The following is a 19,435-nucleotide window of genomic DNA, read 5'->3' as shown; positions in this document are numbered from 1 at the left end:
TAGAGGGTGAAATGGTTCAGCACTTCAGGAGTAAATGCCAGTTGGTTCTTCATAGCTGAGCATGTAGAGGTTGAGACAGTAGGTCCGGTAGAGAGAGACAGGATCAAACAGCGGGTCCGGTAGAGAGAGACAGGATCAAACAGCAGGTCCGGTAGAGAGAGACAGGATCAAACAGCGGGTCCGGTAGAGAGAGACAGGATCAAACAGCGGGTCCGGTAGAGAGAGACAGGATCAAACAGCGGGTCCGGTAGAGAGAGACATGATCAAACAGCGGGTCCAGTAGAGAGAGACAGGATCAAACAGCGGGTCCGGTAGAGAGAGACAGGATCAAACAGCAGGTCCGGTAGAGAGAGACAGGATCAAACAGCAGGTCCGGTAGAGAGAGACAGGATCAAACAGCAGGTCCGGTAGAGAGAGACAGGATCAAACAGCGGGTCCGGTAGAGAGAGACAGGATCAAACAGTGGGTCCGGTAGAGAGAGACAGGATCAAGCAGCGGGTCCGGTAGAGAGAGACAGGATCAAACAGGAGGTCTGGGACAAGGTAGCTCTTCCGGTGAGTCCTAAACAGGTCAGGGTTCCATAACAGCAGAGACTGGATCAGCAGCACGACCTGGTGGACTGGAGACAGGGACAGCCAGGAGTCATCAGGCCAGGTAGTCCTGAGGCATGGTCCCAGGGCTCAAGTCCTGCATCCTTTATTTTAATGTGTGTAGACTAGAGGTTTTGTAACGTCACATGATTTAGCCCACCTGTCAATCCAGATCTGAATATTTTATATCCTTTTTACTGGACACAGTCCCCCCCCCCCCCCCCCGAAGCTAATCACTGAATGTCCTACTACAAGGATGTGGTCAGGTTGACTCAGGTCTGAGTCACAATAACACAGATCACACACACCACAGATTGCGAGGGGAAGTACAATGAGCAGTAGGGGAAATGAAGTCTGGTTGCCACACACACACTTCCTTTAGGTTAGTGTGTAGTCAAGGTTTTGTCATTAAAATAACATTGTGCCCAGCTTTAAGATCTGCCAACCTGCTCCGTGGGTGACAGGTAACCGTGTTTCCACCAAGCTGTTCGTGGCCTGGAGTGGCACGCTGGAACGTCCAGAGGCTTGGAAACCTGAAGCCATGTGATGTGGTCCAGCTAATTGTCACACACGTATTCACACTCACTCACTCGGTTTTGTCGTATAATTATTTTCACTTAAGGAAATTGTACCTTTAAAAAAAAAAATCTGACACCCCTATTATCGCCAGCAGCATACCACCCTGCATACCACTGCCGGCTTGCTTCTGAAGCTAAGCAGGGTTGGTCCTGGTCAGTCCCTGGATGGGAGACCAGATGCTGCTGGAAGTGGTGTTGGAGGGCCAGTAGGAGGCACTCTTTCCTCTGGTCTAAAAAAAAATCCCAATGCCCCAGGGCAGTGATTGGGGGACACTGCCCTGGGTAGGGTGCCGTCTTTCGGATGGGACGTTAAACGGGTGTCCTGACTCTCTGAGGTCATTAAAGATCCCATGGCACTTATTGTAAGAGTAGGGGTGTTAACCCCGGTGTCCTGGCTAAATTCCCAATCTGGCCCTCAAACCATCATGGTCACCTAATAATCCCCAGTTTACAATTGGCTCATTCATCCCCCTCCTCTCCCCTGTAACTATTCCCCAGGTTGTTGCTGCAAATGAGAACGTGCTCTCAGTCAACTTACCTGGTAAAATAAAGGTTAAATAAATAAATAAAATATTAGCTCAACCACAGTCCTCACAGCTGCATTTGTCTGCACCTGCTACACCGGCTGTGACAGGTGATTATCACATACATGTATACACACATGTACCCTCTCCCTCACTTGGGGCTCTATTCAATCACATCCACTTTAGCTGACATCCACATAGCGGTTGTTTTGGTGGTGTCTGAGGTGGAACTGTGTTAGAGCTGTCAAATTCACAAGCGGCTCCTGGCATTATACTTAAAGCGGACATTGCAATTGGCTGCACGGAGTCGCATTAACAGAAAACTCATGCAGCCCTGTTTACGAGTTTGAACACTGGAATGTGAGATGTAATCTACACCTTGAGTAGTCTGATAGAAATCCTCATTATTTTATTATTTTGAATTTGTGCGTCAATATGTCTATATAGCCTACACTTTCTCGTTCTGAACTTGTAACTCAAGTAGGATGGGTGCGGCTTTGTGACAATGATCAAGAGCAGCTGCTCACCGATTTGAGAGGCAGTTACACCTCAGCTATTCGGTGGTTAACTCTTGATCTGATTGAATCTAGGCCTTTCTCTTTTAGATCTGCCACCCCCAGCAGTTCAGCTGCAGTCACAGCAGTCCTCTGCTGTGGTATTTAATTTACCAGCTGCACCAGTTCCTACTACACTGGCCGTGGAGGCATAAACTTTTGAGGATTCCCAGATGGAGACAGGTAATTCATAATTACATTACATACGCTCACTCACTCACACCAACAGATGTGCACACAAACATGTTGTTGGCCTGTATACTTACTGTCACTTTGTGCATCTCTCTTCAGATTGGCCATGCTCTCCACCAGTGCCCGACAGCCTCACCCAGAAGTGCCTACACTGGGCCGATCAAGACTGACAAAGCAGAGATGGGTGGCTGACAAGGAAACATAAAACATGCACACACATGCTCTCTCTCTGTGTCTCTGTCTCTCTCACACACACATTATCCCCAATATAAATAAATTGTAATAACTTGTTTATTTTATGAATCTTCCATTTTATTTTAGGATTGGAGATATCTACTGTATGCCTACATTTCCATTATCAATATCTACATAATTACTCTAAATATCAATCAAATCAAAGTGATATTGATTATATTGTAAAACAGTATTGCTTAATGTGTACAGTTTGAGGAAATTCTGTGTGCTCTTTTTGAGTTGAAAAACATAGCTCACACACACACACACACACACACACACACACACACACACACACACACACACACACACACACACACACACACACACACACACACCACACACCACACACCACACACCACACACCACACACCACACACCACACACCACACACACACACACACACACACATTAGACCCAATACATTGTTTATTTTATGTATGCTACATTTTATTTGAGGATTGTGTGCAATACATTACATTCACAGTTAAAGCAACAGTTTGGTGTATTGGATATTTCTCAGATTTTGAAATGAATGATCAAAAGGAAGCCGGCAGACCTGTAAACCTCAGGGAGTGTGTGCAGATTTTGTCATCTGGCGCTGAAACAGGGCCAAAACAACCCTCACATACCGTGCCTTCGGAAATCATTCAGACCCCTTGACTTTTCCCACATTTTGTTATGTTACAGCCTTATTCTAAAATGGATTAAAAAAAAATATTGCCAGTAATCTACACACAATACCCCATAATGACATGCAAAAAACATGTTTTCAGAAATTTTTGCAAATTTATTACAAAAAAAATAAAAAATAATATTATTTACAAAAGTATTCAGACCTGTTGCTATGTAACTTGAAATTGAGCTCAGGTGCATCCTGTTTCCATTGATTATCCTTGATGTTTCTACAACTTGATTGGAGTCCACCTGTGGTAAATTCAATTGATTGGACATGATTTGGAAAGGCACACACATTTTAAATAAGGTCTCACAGTTGAGAGTACATGTCAGCAAAACCAAGCCATGAGGTCGAAGGAATGGTCCGTAGAGCTCTGAGACAGGATTGTGTCGAGGCACAGATCTGGGGAAGGGTACCAAAAAATGTCTGCAGCATTTAAGATCCCCAAGAACACAGTGGCCTCCATCATTCTTAAATGAAAGACGTTTGTAACCACCAATACTCTTCCTAGAGCTGGCCGCCCAGCCAAACTGAGCAATCGGGGGAGAAGGGCCTTGGTCACACAGCTCCAGAGTTCCTCTGTGGAGAGGGGAGAACCATCCAGATGGACAACCATCTCTGCAGCACTCCATCAATCAGGCCTTTATGGTAGAGTGGCCAGATGGAAGCCACTCCTCAGTAAAAGGCACATGACAGCCCGCTTGGAGTTTGCCAAAAAGCACCTAAAGACTCTCAGACCATGAGAAACAAGATTCTCTGGTTTGATGAAACCAAGATTGAAGTCTTTGGCCTGAATGCCAAGTGCCACATCTGGAGGAAACCTGGCACCATTCCTACGGTGAAGCATGGTGGTGGTAGCTGTGGGGATGTTTTTCAGCAGCAGGGACTGCGAGACTAATCAGGATCGAGGAAAAGATGAATGGAGTAAAGCACAGAGAGATCCTTGATGAAGTCCTGAGTATTCTGGAGCAGGTTCTCAGACTGGGGCAAAGGTTCAACTTTAAACAGGACAACGACCCTAAGCACACAGCCAAGACAACGCAGGAGAGGCTTCGGGATAGATCTCTGAATGTCCTTGAGTGGCCTAGACAGAGCCCGGAATTGAACCCGTTTGAACATCTCTGGAGAGACCTGAAAATAGCTGTGCAGCGACGCTCCCCATCCAACCTGACAGAGCTTGAGAGGATCTGCAGGGAAGAATGGGAGAAACTCCCAAAATACAGTTGTGCCAAGCTTGTAGCGTCATACCAAAGAAGACTCGATGCTGTATTTGCTGCCAAAGGTGCTTCCACAAAGTACTTATGTAAATGTGACATTTCATTATTTAAAAAAAGTATAATTGTCACCATATTTTTTTAACATGTTTTTGCTTTGTCATTATTGGGTACTGTGTGTAGATGAGGGAAAAACACATATTTAATGAATTTTAGAATCAGCCTGTAATGTAACAATGTGGAAAAAGTCAAAGGGGTCTGAATACTTTCCGAATGCACTGTAGTTACAGGGATCCCAGGAGGTACAGGCAAATATGTTTATTGTCATGCAAAAGTATTTCTTATGTACCAAAACCATTCCCTGGCTACCCATCCACACCGCTCCGGCCAAACTGAAGTTTGTTATCCGCAATGAATGTATGTGGCGATTAAAATTCAGGGTGAATCATCAGGCAACCAAGGCCAATGAATGGAGAGAGAAGTGATCTGGAGGGAGTTCCAGACCTCAGCTTTTTATGAAGCAGAATAGAAGACAAGGAGAGTGCAGGGTGGATGACAAGGAAATAATGAACATGCACACACATTCTCTCCTCTCTCACACACACACACACACACACACACACACACACACACACACACACACACACACACACACACACACACACACACACACACACACACACACACACACACACACACACACACACACACACACACACACACACACACACACACACGTAAATACATTGTAAGGTATCAAGGCCTACAACTCTAGAGTGCAGTAAAAAAAAGATTTTTCATTAATATTATCATTAACTGACAATTCTATAATGTATACATATTATAACAATACATAAGTGACCAATAGTTGTGATTATTTAGTGTTTTAATTACTCAACAAGTATTGTCTCAAAGTGGGATTGAACCGTGTCTCAAAAGCAGCAGAAAAGGTCAAATAAGGTCACAATTTATGTTATGGCAGATGCTTACGCCCATCCACCATCCCCGTCCACAACGCCTTAGCAAAACCAAAGGCTACTTGAAGGTAACAGCGCTCATTGTTGCTCCTAGTGGCCAGTTTCTGCATCATCTGCCGCCATCCTCAGAAAAGGATGGACGTCGAACCCTGACTTGTTTCACCGGTGACCTGGCTGGGCGTATGTTCTACAAATAGAGATTTGGTTGGAAAATATATGCTTGTTTACCAATGCCCTTTGAGTAGTGACCTCTTGTGTGAGGAGCAAAGGTGATTTACATGATGGAGGATTGTACTGTGGTGAACTTCAGCTTCAGAACATGGAAAGATGTGCTATTCAGACCAAAGCCCGAAATACAGACAGACCCTGATTAGTTTGACATTCTATGTTTTATGGGACAATAAAATGGAATGTAGAAACCAGAGACACTAGGGATGTCCTTGACATCTGAAACATTGTTCTGCTGCTCTGTAGAACGTTGGCAAACTGGAATGTTTCAAGGAACGGAATACAAATTGAGTTTTGGAAACTCCAACTTTCATCATTGGCTTTGTAAAAATAAAGGCTTTTCAAATAAATCCCAATCAAAATCTAATTTTATTTGTCACATGCGGCTAATACAACAGGTGTAGTCATTACTGTGAAATGCTTACTTACGAGCCCTTTCCCGACAGAGTTAAAAAGGAAGAACATTTGCACAAAATAAATAAATAAGGAAATACTAACACAATAAAATAACAATAGCGAGGCTATATACAAGGAGTACCGGTACCGAGACAATGTGATGGGGGTGCGAGGTAGTTGAGGTGATTGAGGTAATATATACAGTACCAGTCAAAAGTTTGGACACACCTACTCATTCAAAGGTTTTTATTTATTTTACTATTTTCTACATTAGAATAATAGTGAAGACATCAAAACTATGAAATAACATAGTTATGTAATAACACATATGAAATCATTTCACTGTATATATACTTTTTCTATTGTATTATTGACTGTATGTTTGTTTATTCAATGTGTAACTCTTTGTTGTTGTTTGTGTCACACAGTTTTGCTTTATCTTGGCCAGGTTGCAGTTGTAAATGAGAACTTGTTCTCAACTAGCCTACCTGGTTAAATAAAGGTGAAAAAAAATGTAGCAAGCAAAAAAGTGTTAAACAAATCAAAATATATTTTAGAGTCTTCAAATAGCCACCCTTTGCCTTGATGACAGCTTTGCACACTCTTGGCATTTTCTCAACGAGCCTCACCTGGAATACTTTTCCAACAGTCTTGAAGGAGTTCCCACATATGCTGAGCACTTGTTGGCTGCTTTTCCCTCACTCTGCGGTCCAACTCATCCCAAACCATCTCAATTGGGTTGAGGTTGGGTGATTGTGGAGGCCAGGTCATCTGATGCAGCACTCCTTCTTGGTCAAATAGCCCTTACACAGCCTGGAGGTGTGTTGGGTCATTGTCCTGTTGAAAAACCAATGATAGTCCCACTAAGCGCAAACCAGATGGGATGGCGTATCGCTGCCAAATGATGTGATAGCCATGCTGGTTAAGGGTGCCTTGAATTCCAAATAAATCACAGACAGTGTAACCAGCAAAGCACCATCACACCTCCTCCTCCGTGCTTCACGGTGGGAACCACACATGCAGAGATCATCTGTTCACCTACTCTGCGTCTCACAAAGACACCGTGATTGGAACCAAAAATATTAAATTTGGACTCATCAGACCAAAGGACAGATTTCCACCAGTCTAATGTCCATTGCTCGTGTTTCTTGGCCCAAGCAAGTCTCTTCTTACTGGTGTCCTTCAGTAGTGGTTTCTTTGCAGCAATTTGACCATGAAGGCCTGATTCACGCAGTCTCTAGACAGTTGATGTTGAGATGTGTCTGTTACTTGAACTATGTGAATCATTTATTTGAGCTGCAATTTCTGATGCTGGTAACTCTAAGGAACTTATCCTCTGCAGCAGAGGTAACTCTGGGTCTTCCTTTCCTGTGGCGGTCCTCATGAGAGCCAGTTTCATCATAGAGCTTGATGGTTTTTGCGACTGCCCTTGAAGAACTTTAAAAGTTCTTGAAATGTTCCCCATTGACTGACCTTCATGTCTTAAAGTAATGATGGACTGTTGTTTCTCTTTACTTATTTGAGCTGTTCTTGCCATAATATGGACTTCGCTCAAACGCATTGAGAAGGAAAGAAATTTCACAAATTAACTTTTAACAAGGTAGACCTGTTAATTGAAATGAATTCCAGGTGACTACCTGATGAAGCTGTTTGAGAGAATGCCAAGAGTTTGCAAAACTGTCATCAAGGCAAAGGGTGGCTAAAATATATGTAATATAAACTTTTTTGCTTAATACATGATTCCATATGTGTTATTTCACATTTTTGATGTCTTCACTATTATTCTACAATGTAGAAAATAGTTTTAAAAACATTTAAAAACCTTAAATGAGTAGGTGTGTCCAAACCTTTGAATGGTACTGTACATGTAGGTAGGGGTAAAAGTGACTACGCCATCAGGATGGATAATTAACAGAGTAGCAGCATCCGAATACATTTGAGTCATTTAGCAGATGCTCTTATCCAGAGTGACCTACAGTTAGTGCATTCATCTACAGATAGCTAGGAGGGACAACCACATATCACAGGGATAGAAAGTACATTTATTCCTCAATAAAGTAGCTATCAGCAGTCATAGTTAGTAAGAGGGAAAAAATTGTGAAGCGATTGTTAGTTCACAAAAGGCTTTTTTAGGTGTGTGTGTGGGGGGGGGAGTGATTATTTAAGATACCCATTGAAGAAGTAGGGTTTCAGATGTTTTCGGAAGATGGGACTCTGCTCTCCTAGCTTCAGGGGCAAAGCAGCTTCGTCTGGTAAGACGAGGTGCGGATGTCTGTGTCTATTTGTCAATAACAGCTGGTGCACGATGTCTAATATTAAAGAAGTCTCAAGGTATTGCTGGCCTGAGGTAGAGTACCTCAAGATAAGTTATAGACTACACTATATGAGTTCTCATCAAAATTATTTGTAGCCGTCTGTTTACCACCACAAACCGTTGCTGGCACTAAGACCACACTCAACGAGCTGTATAAGGCCAGAAGCAAATAAGAAAATGCCCATCCAGAAGTGACGCAAACTTAAATCCGTTTTACCTCATTTCTACCAGCATGTGCAACCAGAGGGAAAAAAACTCTAGACCATCTTTACTCCACACACAGAGACGCGTACAAAGCTCTCCCTCGCCCTCCATTTGGCAAGTCTGACCATAAATCTATCCTCCTGATTCCTGCTTACAAGCAAAAACTAAAGTAGGAAAGTAGGACCAGTGACTCGCTCAATAAGGAAGTGGTCAGATGACGTGGATGCTACGCTACAGGACTGTTTTGCTCGCACAGACTGTAATATGTTCCGGGATTCATCCAATGGCAACCACTCCACAAATTTCTTGTTAACAAACTATAGTTTTGGCAAGTCGGTTAGGATGTCTACTTTGTGCATGACACAAGTAATTTTTCCAACAATTGTTTACAGACAGATTATTTCACTTATAATTCACTGCATCACAATTCCAGGGGGTCAGAAGTTTACATACACTAAGTTGACTGTATCTTTAAACAGCTTGGAAAATTCCAGAAAATGAGGTCATGGCTTTAGAAGCATCCTTGGGAGCAATTTCCAAATGCCTGACGGTACCACGTTCATCTGTACAAACATCAGTACACAAGTATAAACACCATGGGGCCACGCAGCCGCCATACCGCTCAGGAAGGAGACGCGTTCTGTCTCCTAGAGATGAATGTACTTTGGTGCGAAAAGTGCAAATCAGTCCCAGAACAACAGCAAAGGACCTTGTGAAGATGCTGGAAGAAACACGTACAAAAGTATCTATATCCACAGTAAAACGAGTCCTACATTGTCATAACCTGAAAGGCCACTCAGCAAGTAAGAAGCCACTGCTCCAAAACCGCCATAAAAATGCCAAACTACGGTTTGCAACTGCACACATGGGGACAAAGATAGTACTTTTTGGAGAAATGTCCTCTGGTCTGATGAAACAAAAATAGAACTGTTTGGCCATAATGACCATTGTTATGTTTGGAGGAAAAAGGGGGAGGCTTGCAAGCCGAAGAACACCATCCCAACCATGAAGCACGGGGGTGGCAGCATCATGTTGTGGGGGTGCTTTTCTGCAGGAGGGACTGGTGCACTTCTCAAAATAGATGGCATCATGAGGCAGGAAAATTATGTTTATTAATTGAAGCAACATCTCAAGACATCAGTCAGGAAGTTTTAGCTTGGTCGCAAATGTGTCTTCCAAATGGACAATGACACCAAGCATACTTCCAAATTTGTGACAAAATGGCTTAAGGACCACAAAGTCAAGGTATTGGAGTGGCCATCACAAAGCCTTGATCTCAATCCTATAGAAATGTTGTGGGCAGGACTGAAAAAGCGTGTGCGAGCAAGGAGGCCTACAAACCTGACTCAGTTACACCCGTTCTGTCACGAGGAATGGGACAAAATTCACCCAACTTGTTGTGGGAAGCTTGTGGAAAGCTACCTGAAACGTTTGACCCAAGTTAAACAATTTAAAGGCAATGCTACCAAATATTAATTGAGTGTATGTAAACTTCTGACCCACTGGGAATGTGATGAAAGAAATAAAAGCTGAAATAAATCATTCTCTTTACTATTATTCTGACATTTCACATTCTTAAAATAAAGTGGTGATCCTAACTGACCTAAGACAGGGAATTTTTACTAGGATTAAATGTCAGGAATTGGGAAAAACTGATTTTAAATGTATATGGCTAAGGTGTATGTAAACTTCCGACTTCAACTGTAAATACATGCACTACATGACCAAAGGTATGTGGACACCTGCTCGTCGAACATTTCATTCCAAAATCATGGGCATTAATATGGACTTGGTCCCCCCTTTTCTGCTATAACAGCCTCCACTCTTCGGCAAGGCTTTCTACTTGATGTTGGAACATTGTTGCTGGGACTTGCTTCCATTCAGCCACAAGTGCATTAGTGAGGTTGGGCATTTATGTCGTAGTCAGCATTCCAATTCATCCCAAAGGTATGCGATGGGGTTAAGGTCAGGGCTCAATGCAGGCCAGTCAAGTTCTTCCATTTTCATGCTGAAACAGGAAAGGGCCTTCCCAAACTGTTGCCACAAAGTTGGATATAGCACAGAATCGTCTAGAATGCCGTTCTGTGAGCTTATGTGGCCTACCACTTTGCGACTGAGCCATTGTTGCTGCTAGACGTTTCGACTTCACAATAACAGCACTTACAGTTGACCGGGGCAGCTACAACAGGGCAGAAATTTGACGAACTGACTTGTTGGAAAGGTGGCATCCTACGACGGTGCCACATTGAAAGTTACTGAGCTCTTCAGTAAGGCCATTCTACTGCCAATGTCTATGGATATTGCATGGCTGTGTGCTCAATTTTAAACCCTGTCAGCAATGGCTGTGGCTGAAATAGCTAAATCCACTCATTTGAAGGGGTGTCCACATACTTTTGTATATATAGTGTACATACACACACATTCATACATACATACATATACAGTGCCTTGCAAAAAGTATTCATCCCCCTTGGTGTTTTTCCTATTTTATTGCATTACAACCTGTAATTGAAATGGATTTTTATTTGGATTTCATGTAATGGACATACACAAAATAGTCTAAATTGGTGAAGTGAAATGAAAACAATAACTTGTTAAAAAAAAAATACGGAAAAGTGGTGCGTGCATATCTATTTACACCTTTGCTGCAAAGCCCCTAAATAAGATCTGGTGCAACCAATTACCTTCATAAGTCACGTAATTAGTTAAATAAAGTCCACCTGTGTGCAATCTAAGTGTCACATGATCTGTCACATGATCTCCGTATATATTCAGCTGTTCTGAATGACACCAGAGTCTGCAACACCACACAGCAAGGGGCACCATCAAGCAAGCTGCACCATGAAGACCCAGAAGCTCTCCAAACAGGTCAGGGACAAAGTTGTGGAGAAGTACAGATCAGGGTTGGGTTATAAAAAAATATCAGAAACTTTGAACAAGCCACAGAGCACCATTAAATCCATTATACATTTTTTTTAAGAATATGGCACCCCAACAAACCTGCCAAGAGGGCCACCCACCAAAACTCATGGACCAGGCAGGGAGGGCATTAGAGAGGCAACAAAGAGACGAAAGATAACCCTGAAGGAGCTGCAAAGCTCCACAGTGGAGATTTGAGTATCTGTCGATAAGACCACTTTAAACTGTATACTCCACAGAACTGGGCTTTCGGAAGAGTGGCCATAAAAAAAGACATTGCTTAAATAAAAAATAAGCAAACACGTTTGGCGTTCGCCAAAAGGCATGTGGGAGACTCCCCAAACATATGGAATACGGTACTCTGGTCAGATGAGACTAAACTGTAGCTTTTTGGCCATCAAGGAAAACGCTATGTCTGGCGCAAACCCAACACTTCTCATCACCCCAAGATCAACATCCCCACAGTGAAGCATGGTGGTGGCAGCATCATGCTGTGGGGATGTTTTTCACCGGCAGGGACTGGGAAACTGGTCAGAATTGAAGGAATGATGGATGGTGCAAAATACAAGGAAATCCTTGAGGGAAACCTGTTTCAGTCTTCCAGAGATTTGATACTGGGACGGAGGTTCACCTTCCAACAGGACAATGACCCTAAGTATACTGCTAAAGCAACACTGAAGTGGTTTAAGGGGAAACATTTAAATGTCTTGGAATGGCCTAGTCAAAGCCCAGACCTCAATCCAATTGAGAATCTGTGGTATGACTTAAAGATTGCTGTACACCAAGGGAACCCATCCAACTTGAAGGAGCAGAAGCAGTTTTGTCTTGAAGAATGGGCAAAAATTCCAGTGGCTAGATGTGCCAAGCTTATAGAGACATTACCCAAGAGACTTGCAGCTGTAATTGCTGCAAAAGGTGGCTCTACAAAGTATTGACTTTGGGGGGGTGAATAGTTTTGCACGCTCAAGTTCTGTTTTTTATTCTTATATTTGTTTCACAATAAAATAATATTTTGTATCTTTAAAGTGGTAGGCATTTCTGTAAATGAAATGATACAAACACCCCAAAAATCTATTTTAATTCCAGGTTGTAAGGCAACAAAATAGGAAAAATGCCAAGGGGGTGAATACTTTTGCAAGCCACTGTATATATATACACACCTCAAATTTCACAGGAATATAGAAGATCTGATTTATTTTCATAGTGTTATTATGTACAGTAGGTGGTAATTGGCTTCTAACCAGCCGGCACTATAACAGTATTAGATCCAGAGTTATTCTGGAAGCTCATTCTGTTCTGACTTCTCGTGTGTGTGTGTGCATTCATGTGTCATCTCTCCTCCCTATTGTGTGTGTGAGTTTTGTCAGTGAAGTGCTAATTGTAATCATCAGGTTTAACTGTGATGTTTTTAATTGAAAATTATGGGTGAGCGGTTCTGGGAAAGATAAATGTGTGTGTCTGTGAGTGTCCCTATGTGTCTGTGAGTGTCCCTATGTGTCTGTGAGTGTCCCTGTGTGTCTGTGAGTGTCCCTGTGTGTCTGAGTGTCCCTGTGTGTCTGAGTGTCCCTGTGTGTCTGTGAGTGTTCCTGTGTGTCTGTGAGTGTCCCTATGTGTCTGAGTGTTCCTGTGTGTCTGAGTGTCCCTGTGTGTCTGAGTGTCCCTATGTGTCTGAGTGTCCCTATGTGTCTGAGTGTCCCTATGTGTCTGAGTGTCCCTATGTGTCTGAGTGTTCCTGTGTGTCTGTGAGTGTCCCTATGTGTCTGAGTGTCCCTATGTGTCTGAGTGTCCCTATGTGTCTGAGTGTCCCTATGTGTCTGAGTGTCCCTGTGTGTCTGAGTGTCCCTGTGTGTCTGAGTGTCCCTATGTGTCTGAGTGTCCCTATGTGTCTGAGTGTCCCTATGTGTCTGAGTGTCCCTATGTGTCTGAGTGTCCCTATGTGTCTGTGAGTGTCCCTATGTGTCTGAGTGTCCCTATGTGTCTGAGTGTCCCTATGTGTCTGAGTGTCCCTATGTGTCTGAGTGTCCCTATGTGTCTGAGTGTCCCTGTGTGTCTGTGAGTGTCCCTATGTGTCTGAGTGTCCCTATGTGTCTGAGTGTCCCTATGTGTCTGAGTGTCCCTGTGTGTCTGAGTGTCCCTGTGTGTCTGAGTGTCCCTGTGTGTCTGAGTGTTCCTGTGTGTCTGAGTGTTCCTGTGTGTCTGAGTGTGTCCCTGTGTGTCTGTGAGTGTCCCTGTGTGTCTGTGTGTCCCTATGTGTCTGTGTGTCCCTATGTGTCTGAGTGTTCCTGTGTGTCTGTGATTGTCCCTATGTGTCTGAGTGTCCCTATGTGTCTGAGTGTCCCTGTGTGTCTGAGTGTCCCTGTGTGTCTGAGTGTCCCTGTGTGTCTGAGTGTCCCTATGTGTCTGAGTGTCCCTATGTGTCTGAGTGTCCCTATGTGTCTGAGTGTTCCTGTGTGTCTGTGAGTGTCCCTATGTGTCTGTGAGTGTCCCTGTGTGTCTGTGAGTGTCCCTATGTGTCTGAGTGTTCCTGTGTGTCTGAGTGTCCCTGTGTGTCTGAGTGTCCCTGTGTGTCTGAGTGTCCCTGTGTGTCTGAGTGTCCCTATGTGTCTGAGTGTCCCTATGTGTCTGAGTGTCCCTATGTGTCTGAGTGTCCCTATGTGTCTGAGTGTCCCTATGTGTCTGAGTGTCCCTATGTGTCTGAGTGTCCCTATGTGTCTGTGAGTGTCCCTATGTGTCTGTGAGTGTTCCTGTGTGTCTGTGAGTGTTCCTGTGTGTCCCTGTGTGTCTGTGAGTGTTCCTGTGTGTCCCTGTGTGTCTGTGAGTGTCCCTGTGTGTCTGTGAGTGTTCCTGTGTGTCTGTGAGTGTCCCTATGTGTCTGAGTGTCCCTATGTGTCTGAGTGTCCCTATGTGTCTGAGTGTTCCTATGTGTCTGAGTGTCCCTGTGTGTCAGTGTTTCTGTGAGTGTCTGTGCGTCTGAATGTCTGTGTCCCTATGTGTCTGTGCGTCTGAATGTCCCTATGTGTCTGAGTGTTTCTGTGTGTATCAATCCAAAGTCAAACCTTACAGAAAACAAAGAAACACCTACCTGGTTTGTAGTTTTATGTTGTTGCTTCTGATGGCGCTCTCCCTTTTCTCCCTTTTCTCTCTTTCCGTGTGTGTGTTTTAGGGCAGGCGACACAGGTTGGGAGTGAATCCAGCACTGGAGGGGAGATGGTGCAGTCGAATAGCTATAGGAGGACCATGCAGAACACACACCACTGGACTCAAATGGATCCTGGGTGAGTACACACACACACCAACTCCTTTTTCCCTCTTTGTTCACAAAATCACCCCGTCTGTCTGTTCCCCCCTCCCTGTGGTTTGTTCCAGTCCTAGGCCCAGTGGCCAGCTGTGTTGTTAATGAGTTAGCTCAGACCATGGTACCACCGGTACAGGGGGTGGGGGGGACCTCAACAATCTGTTAAGGTTGGTTGTATAACTCAGTGTCAAGGGGCATCCAGGCAGGAGCGTTCATGGTGTATGTGCATGCTAGCTTGCTTCTTGGCTCCTTGCCAGTGAATATGTGTATATCAATGTCCGTGCTTCTACACCTGCATTGCTTGCTGTTTGGGGTTTTAGGCTGGGTTTCTATACAGCACTTTGAGATATCAGCTGATGTAAGAAGGGCTTTATAAATACATTTGATTTGAATATACAGGTAACTTCTAAAATAAAGGAAACACCAACATAGTGTCTTAATAGGGCGCTGGACCACCACGAGCTACCTGAACAGCTTCACTGCACCTTGGCATTGATTCTACAACATTCTGGAACTCTATTGGAGGGATGTGACACCATTCTTCCACAAGAAATTACATAATTTGGTGTGTTATTAATGGTGGTGGAAAACGCTGTCTCGGATACCGCTCCAGAATCTCCCATAAGTGTTCAATTGGGTTGAGATCTGGTGACTGAGACACACACACACACCCTTTAAACGCCCTATGCTCCTTTGAAACCCCGTTTTCAATGTCACAGACCTTTTCACACAGACCTTTTCTTCTAGTCATGGTAGCCAAAATAATGGCCAGCTTGGCATTTTTAAACATGACCCTAAGCATGATGGGATGTTAATTAACTTAGGAACCACACCTGTGTGTAAGCACATGCTTTCAATATTCTTTGTAATCCTCATTTACTCAAGTGATTCCTTTATTTTGTTACCTGTATGTGTGTGTGTGTGTGCGTCCAGCCGTGAGCGCGTTTGTGCATGAGTGTGTGTTTCTTTCCCACCTGTTACCTTGGCACCTAATTGATAATAAGGGTGGGGTTATGCGTGGGAGGCTCCTTCAGATTAACCAGGCATAATAAAATGAATAATTCATCACACAATTAAAAAAGAAGGCAGTGGAATATTTCCCCTGGGATCGGATGGATGAAGATAAGATAAGTATTGGACCCTCAGCTTTTGTGTGTGTGCGCATATGCAAATGTCTCCATGTTTCCGTAAATGTGTGTTTGACTGAGTAACCTGGCAACAGTATTTTAGAGAAACTAGTGGACAGATTAGGAGTTCGTATGACTTTAAAGTGTGTGTTATAAATGACTATCGCTGTTTAAAGACTTATTCTAATGAATCATATATGCTGTATTATAAAGAGAGACCTGTTGCTGTTAGCGGCTGTCTGGCCTAAAGAGACTGTCAGGGCTTTGGCTCAGTTTGAAGTCCTGCACATTAGAGAGAAACACAGAGGACTGCACTACAAGGCATACAGATCTGTAGTGTGGCAATGTTTCAACCACTGTATATCCATGTCTTGATGATAAGTTTACTGTACAAGTTAGCTCATTTGAACCATATTCTATAATGTTAAACATACTTACTGTGCATATTGTATATATGGATATTATCCTTTATTTTTCTAAAGGAGAGCCCTGATGGTATATTAGCTTGTTTTAGTTGAGTGTTCTGTTTGGCAGGGTTACTGTTTGAATAATAATGTCGTCTGAGTGTTGACTGAGGGAGTTTAAGAGTTGGAGCTCAGCGGAGGAAGAGGGTAGATAAATTAATCATCAGAGAAAATACTGTTCTTCGACATCTCAGATCGGTGGTTGATCAACCCCCAAACACACGCACAAGCATTTCAGTGTGTGTTTTCTGTGGTTGACGGATGGGGGGGGGGGGGGGGCAGCATTCTCCTCAGCACTAAGTCTAACTGTTCCCATCCATTCTCCTCAGCATTCTCCTCAGCACTAAGTCTAACTGTTCCCATCCATTCTCCCCAGCCCTAAGTCCAACTGTTCCCATCCATTCTCCTCAGCACTAAGTCCAACTGTTCCCATCCATTCTCCTCAGCACTAAGTCTAACTGTGCCCATCCATTCTCCTCAGCACTAAGTCTAACTGTGCCCATCCATTCTCCTCAGCACTAAGTCCAACTGTTCCCATCCATTCTCCTCAGCACTAAGTCTAACTGTTCCCATCCATTCTCCTCAGCACTAAGTCTAACTGTTCCCATCCATTCTCTGATGGTGATGACGGCTGTAGAAGAGTTACCTTCTATCTTTACTTGTCAGCCCTGCTATAGAACACATCCCTCTCTCCCTCTGCTGTTCTATTGGCTATACAAACAGCCAGTAGGCAAGAACTGACTAACATTGGCCGCAGCCCTTCATCCTTAATGCTCCTGCATTGTGTGCGTCAGGTGGTGACTGTGAATTAATAAAGTTTTCCAAATAAAATAAAATGTTATTAGTCACATACGCCGAATACAACACCTTACAGTGAAATGCTTACTTACGAGCCCCTAACCAACAGTGCCGTTTAAAAAAAAATATGGATAAGCATAAGAGATAAAAGTAACAAGAAATTAAAGAGCAGCAGTAAAAAATAATATATACAGGGGGGTGCCGGTACAGAGTCAATGTGCGGGGGCACCGGCTAGTTGAGGTAGTATGTACATGTAGGTAGAGTTATTAAAGTGACTATGCATAGATAACAGAGAGTGGCAGTGGTGTGGAGAGGGTGACTATGCATAGATGACAACAGAGTGGCAGTGGTGTGGAGTGGAGAGGGGGGGGGGGGGGCAATGAAAATAGTCTGGGTAGCCATTTTGCATTCAAAACATGGCAAGAGCCCCAAAATGGCCACTGGGTAGAAGCTTAAAAAGAGTAGACTCTGACCCCCGTTAACTTAAATGGCTCTGTTGAGCAAAGCTTCAACCCCTCCAAAAAGATCACATTAAGTTAATGGAGGGCAATGTAGGAGCTGCAGTTTTATAGAGAATGAATGTTCAATAAGGTACAGTAGCGTATGTGCCAGAGCTATGTGATGTCATCGACCATTTCAGTTTGTATGTGAATACTAGAAAACAATCTTACTTGTGTTGTAATTAATGACATCACACATTGAATCTCCTGAGTTTTGGAAAGAGGAAGACAGGATCTGGGGAGAGAAAGTTTTGTGTGTGAGGCTCAGTAAGAGGTCAGAAGGAGCTAATGCAGGGTGCTAATGTGTTTGGAGGATTAGTTGAAGCTGTAAATGTTCTTACTGAAGTGTCAAATAAAATGTATTAGTCACGTGCCGAATAAAAGACCTTACAGTGAAATGCTTACTTACAAGCCCCTAACCAACAATGCAGTTAAAAAAATAAGAATAAGAAATAAAAGTAACAAGTAGTTAAAGAAACTGCAAGCGCATTTGTAAATCAAGAGCTATCTTGAGTTGGGCTCTGGGTTGCTGCAATTGTTGAGAATGTGAGCTTATGGTTGTGTGGGGGTAAGGGTTGAGTGTGTGTGTGGGTGTATGTGTGTAACCCACAACTGTTGCGAAGGAGTAAAGATGTTAGGGACAATAGAGGATGATCCACAGCTATATATAATACATATCGAGGTGAGGGCGATGGAAATGCATTTGGCAGTTGATCTACTTCAATTCGGTAAATGGCACTGTGTGCTCTTTTCAAAGGATGGATCCCAGTCGGTTCAGGGCTATGGGATACAGGGGGTCGAGGGTGGTCTGCCGGGCATTGGGATGACAACCCAACTCGGGAGGAGGAGGGCTTTTAGCGGGTGGAATAGTAGGGACCAGTTGGAGGTTTACTTAGTAGAAATGCAAATATCATGGTACAGCTATATAGACACTCAATCATCATGTTACTTTTTAATGGTACGTTTACAAACAAATATTTTGATAAAAATAATTGAAAGTTGTGTCTCATTATGGTAAGTGGTGAAATAAGTATAGCCAGTTACAATTGTAATGGCCTAGCAGATAATAAGAATAGACGATCAGTATTTACCTGGCCAAAAGAGAAGGAATATAATATCTATTGTTTACAGGTAACCCATTCAACAGTTTTAGATGAAGTTGTGGAAAAAGACATGTAATGCCAGTGCATGTCCAGGCTCGTCTGAAGTTTGCTAGAGAGCATTTGGATGATCCAGAAGAAGATTGGGAGAATGTCATATGGTCAGATGAAACCAAAATATAACTTTTTGGTTAAAAACTCAACTCGTCGTGTTTAGAGGACAAAGAATGCTGAGTTGCATCCAAAGAACACCATACCTACTGTGAAGCATGGGGGTGGAAACATCATGCTTTGGGGCTGTTTTTCTGCAAAGGGACCAGGACGACTGATCCGTGTATAGGAAAGAATGAATGGGGCCATGTATCGTGAGATTTTGAGTGAAAACCTCCTTCCATCAGCAAGGGCATTGAAGATGAAACATGGCTGGGTCTTTCAGCATGACAATGATCCCAAACACACCGCCCGGGCAACGAAGGAGTGGCTTCGTAAGAAGCATTTCAAGGTCCTGGAGTGGCCTAGCCAGTCTGCAGATCTCAACCCCATAGAA

The 19,435-nt window shown here is 43.4% G+C and overlaps 1 long non-coding RNA gene and 1 pseudogene across 1 annotated transcript; both read left to right on the top strand.

The window, feature by feature from the left end:
- Positions 1–19,435, top strand: part of LOC129858896 (thiamin pyrophosphokinase 1-like) — a 44,293-nt pseudogene that overhangs the window by 13,437 nt on the left and 11,421 nt on the right.
- Positions 1,769–2,732, top strand: LOC129858981 (uncharacterized). The gene is made up of 2 exons (XR_008760115.1): positions 1,769–2,429; positions 2,538–2,732. It is a non-coding gene; the product is annotated as an uncharacterized LOC129858981 (long non-coding RNA).

Source organism: Salvelinus fontinalis, chromosome 7 (assembly GCF_029448725.1).
Source record: "Salvelinus fontinalis isolate EN_2023a chromosome 7, ASM2944872v1, whole genome shotgun sequence".
NCBI lineage: Eukaryota > Metazoa > Chordata > Actinopteri > Salmoniformes > Salmonidae > Salvelinus > Salvelinus fontinalis.
Note: the sequence above shows the minus strand (reverse complement) of the source record. Positions and strands in the feature narration are given on the sequence as shown.